General features: G+C 48.4%; 1 non-coding gene across 1 annotated transcript; it reads right to left on the bottom strand.

Annotated features, from left to right (window-relative positions):
* Positions 1-327: 327 nt before the first annotated feature.
* On the bottom strand, positions 328-465 carry LOC119926185. The gene has a single exon (XR_005450082.1). It is a non-coding gene; the product is annotated as a small nucleolar RNA SNORA7 (small nucleolar RNA).
* Positions 466-4,808: the final 4,343 nt, after the last annotated feature.

The raw sequence follows: 4,808 nt of genomic DNA, 5'->3' as shown, positions 1-4,808 counted from the left end.
TGTGCAAAGCACTCTACTAAGTGCTCGGGAGAGTCTTGTCTGTCTTTTGTTGTCAAGTTAAGCGCTTAGTACAGTGCTCTGCACACAGTAAGTGCTCAATAAATACGACTGAATGAATGAGTCCTTTCCGACCCTTAGCAACTCCACGGACACATCTCTCCCAGAACGCCCCACCTCCATCTGCAATCGCTCTGATAGTATATCCAGAGTTTTCTTGGTAAAAAAAAAATGGAAGTGGTTTACCATTGCCTTCTTCCACACAGTAAACTTGAGTCTCTGCCCTTGACTCTCTCCCATGACACTGCTGCCCAGCAAACGTGAGTTTTAACTTGTAGCAAATTGCCTTCCACTCATTAGCCGCTGTCTGAGCTAGGAATGGAATGGGTATGCCTTTGCTTGACTCTCCCTCCCACAGCCGAGACTGGTAGAATACTGGAAACTCTCCAAGTGTGATCCTGAGAGGGGCTTGGGGGAGTACAATATAATAATAAACAGACACATTCCCAGCCTACAACGATCTTACTGTCTAGGAGATGTCTTGGACTAATAAGTGAGTGGAAGCTTTGGAGAGGGCAGCTACTTGGAAATCCAGAATTGTAATAATAATAATAATAATGGCATTTATTAAGTGCTTACTATGTGCAAAGCACTGTTCTAAGTGCTGGGGAGGTTACAAGGTGATCAGGTTGTCCCACGGGGGGCTCACAAGTGAAGTGAAGATGCACATAGTGAGCATTCAATAAATACTATTAATTGGTTGATTGATTTGCTCATCAGACACGCACACACACACACACACACACTTGGAGTTGCATTGTCACACTCCTACAGACCCACAGAGATAAACACTTTCACAGACACACTCACGCAAGCATAGTTGCATGTGTCCAAAGACACAAACTAATACACATACACAGGCCTAAATGGTCCCAAGGATAGCATAGCTGGAGAAGGTGGCTAGTTCGATTCAATTCAATTCCATCGTATTTATAGAGCACTTACTGTGTGCAAAGCACTCTACTAAGTGAGGTAACTGAGGCCCAGAGAAGTGAAGTGACTTGCTCAAAGTCACACAGCTGACCATTGGAGGAGCTGGGATTTGCGCTTAGTACAGTGCTCTGCACATAGTAAGCTCTCAATAAATACAATTGATTGATTGATTTGAACCCATGACCTCTGACTCCGAAGCCCGGGCTGTTTCCACTGAGCCACGCTGCTTCTCCGAATTGTAGAGGCCAGTGTAGCAAGGGAGTGGGCACGGTATAAGCGGGTCTAACCTGGGGTCCAGGCTCAGGGCCTGGACAAATGCCTCTTGACCCCCAGACCCAAGGATCGGACCTGGGATGAGCCGATGCTGGGATGGCAGGAGCCTAGCTGGTGCTCAGAGGGAGCTGGGTTTAAGGTGATATAGAGGGAAAAGATCATTTTGTAGGGGAGGCCCACGAGTGGAAGTCATTTTTCTTAAGCAGTGTGGCTCATTGGAAAAAGCACGGGCTTTGGAGTCAGAGGTCATGGGTTCAAATCCCACCTCCTCCAACTGTCAGCTGTGTGACTTTGGGCAAGTCACTTAACTTCTCTGTGCCTGTTACCTCATCTGTAAAATGGGGATTAAGACTGTGAGCCCCGCCGTGGGACAACCTGATCACCTTGTAACCTCCCCAGCGCTTAGAACAGTGCTTTGCACATAGTAAGCGCTTAACAAATACCATCACCATTATTATTATTATTCTCTGTGCCTCAATTCCTTCATCTGTAAAATGGGGATTAAGACTGTGAGCCCCGCCGTGGGACAACCTGATCACCTTGTAACCTCCCCAGCGCTTAGAACAGTGCTTTGCACATAGTAAACGCTTAACAAATACCATCACCATTATTATTATTATTCTCTGTGCCTCAGTTCCTTCATCTGTAAAATGGGGATTAAGACTGTGAGCCCCCCGTGGGACAACCTGATCACCTTGTAACCTCCCCAGCGCTTAGAGCAGTGCTTTGCACATAGTAAGTGCTTAATAAATGCCATTATAATAATAATTATTATTTTAATGGTATTTGTTAAGTTCTTATTACGTGCCAGGCACTGCACTAAGCACTGGGGTACATACAAGTTAATCAGTTTGGAACTAGTCCCTGTCCCACATGGGGCTCATAGTCTTAATCCCCATTGTACAGATTAGGTAACTGAGGCCCAGAGAAGTAAAGTGACTTACTAAGGCCCTACAGCGGGCAAGTGAGAAGCAGCATGGCTCAGTGGAAAAGAGCCCGGGCTTTGGAGCCAGTGGTCATGGGTTCAAATACCGACTCCGCCAATTGTCAGCTGTGTGACTTGGGCAAGTCGCTTCACTTCTCTGGGCCTCAATTCCCTCATCTGGAAAATGGGGATTAAGACTGTGAGCCCCCCGTGGAACAACCTGATCACCCTGTAACCTCCCCAGCGCTTAGAACAGTGCTTTACACATAGTAAGCGCTTAATAAATGCTATTATTATTATTATTATTATTATTAAGTGGTGGTACTCGGGTCCTCTGGCTCCCAGGCCTGTGATCTTTCCACTAGGCCATGATGCTTCTATCATTCCTCCAAAGGCTCAGCTTGCCCTGCAGATCACCAGAACCATCCCTCTGTAGTGCCCCAACTAGGAGGCCTCTCAGGTCCGCGGCTGCCCTCTCTGATTCTTGCCATCTGAAGCCATCTCTCAGTAGATGGACCAGAATTAAAGAAGCAGCATGAACTAGGGGCGAGAGCACAGGCCTGGGAGTCGGAGCACCTGGGTTTTCATCCCAGCTCCGTCATTTGCCTGCTTTGTGACTTCACTTGCCTGCCGTGTGACAAGCCACTTCACTTCTCTGTGCCTTGGTTCTCTGTGCCTCATCTATAAAATGGGGATTCTACAGTACCTTCATTCATTCATTCAATCATATTTATTGAGCGCTTACTGTGTGCAGAGCACTGTACTAAGTGCTTGGAAGGTACAATTCGGCAACAAATAGAGACGATCCCTACCCAACAACAGGCTCACAGTCTGAGCTCCTTATCTTCCCGCCCAAACCTTGTCCTCTCCCAGACTTTCCCATCATTGTGGATGGCACTGCCATCCTTCCTGTCTCACAAGCCCACAACCTTGGTGTCATCCTCGACTCTGTTCTCTCATTCACCCCATACATCCAATCCGTTACCAGTACCTGCTGGTCTCACCTCCACCACATCGCCAAGATCCGCCCTTTCCTCTCCGTCCAAACCGTTACCTTGCTGGTTCAGTCTCTCATCCTATCCCAACTGGATTACTGCATCAGCCTCCTCTCTGATCTTCCATCCTCCTGTCTCTCCCCACTTCAGTCTATACTTCACTCTGCTGCCCAGATCATCTTTGTGCAGAAATGCTCGGGGCATATTACTCCCCTCCTCAGAAATCTTCAGTGGCTGCCTGTCAATCCATGAATCAAGCAAAAACTCCTCACTCTCGGCTTCAAGGCTGTCCATCACCTCGCCCCCTCCTACCTCCCCTCCCTTCTCTCCTCCTACAGCCCAGTCCGCACCCTCCGCTTCTCTGCCGCTAACCCCATCAATGTACCTCGTTCTCGCCTGTCCCACCATCGACCCCCGGCCCACGTCCTTCCCCTGGCATGGAATGCCCTCCCTCCACACATCTGCCAAGCTAGCTCTCTTCCTCCCTTCAAAGCCCTACTGAGAGCTCACCTCCTCCATGAGGCCTTCTCAGACTGAGCCCCCATTTTCCTCTCATCCTCCCCATCCCCCCGCCCTACCTCCTTCCCCTCCTCACAGCACCTGTATATGTGCTTGTACAGATTTATTACTCTATTTTACTTGTATATATTTACTATCCTATTTATTTTGTTAATGATGTGCATAAAAGCTTTAATTCTATTTGTTCTGATGACTTTGATGCCTGCCTACATGTTTTGTTTTGTTGTCTGTCTCCCCCTTCTAGACTGTGAGCCCGTTGTTGGGTAGGGACCGTCCCTATATGTTGCTGACTTGTACTTCCCAAGCGCTTAGTACAGTGCTCTGCATACAGTAAGTGCTCAATAAATACGACTGAATGAATGAATGAATATACCGACTGGATTACTGCATCGGCCTCCTTTCTGATCTTCCATCCTCCTGTCTCTCCCCACTTGAGTCTATACTTCACTCTGCTGCCCGGATTATCTTTCTACAGAAACACTCTGAGCATGTCACTCCCCTCCTCAAAAATCTCCAGTGGCTGCCTATCAACCTTCGCATGAAGCAAAAACTCCTCACTATCGGCTTCAAAGCTCTCCGTCACCTCACCCCCTCCAACCTCACCTTCCTTGTCTCCTTCTACAAACCAGCCCGCACACTCCACTCCTCTGCCGCCAACTTCTTCACTGGGCCTCGTTCTCACCTGTCCCGCCGTCGACCCCCGGCCCACGTCCTTCCCCTGGCCTGGAATACCCTCCCTCCACACATCCACCAAACTAGCCCTCTTCCTCCCTTCAAAGCCCTACCGAGAGCTCACCTCCTCCAGGAGGCCTTCCCAGACTGAGCCCCCTTTTCCTATGCTCCTTCTCCCTTCCCCATAGCCTCGACTCCTTCCCTCTGCTCTACCCCCTTCCCTTCCCCACAGCACTTGTGTATATTTGTACATATTTACTACTCTATTTATATTGTTAATGATGTGCATTTAGCTATAATTCTATTTATTCTGGTGGTTTTGATGCCTGTCCACATGTTTTGTTTTGTTGCCTGTCTCCCCCTTCTAGACTGTGATCCCGTTGTTGGGTAGGGATTATCTCTATCTGTTGCCAAATTGTACTTTCCAAGTGCTT

The sequence above is a fragment of the Tachyglossus aculeatus genome, chromosome 3, assembly GCF_015852505.1.
Source record: "Tachyglossus aculeatus isolate mTacAcu1 chromosome 3, mTacAcu1.pri, whole genome shotgun sequence".
Lineage (NCBI taxonomy): Eukaryota > Metazoa > Chordata > Mammalia > Monotremata > Tachyglossidae > Tachyglossus > Tachyglossus aculeatus.
Note: the sequence above shows the minus strand (reverse complement) of the source record. Positions and strands in the feature narration are given on the sequence as shown.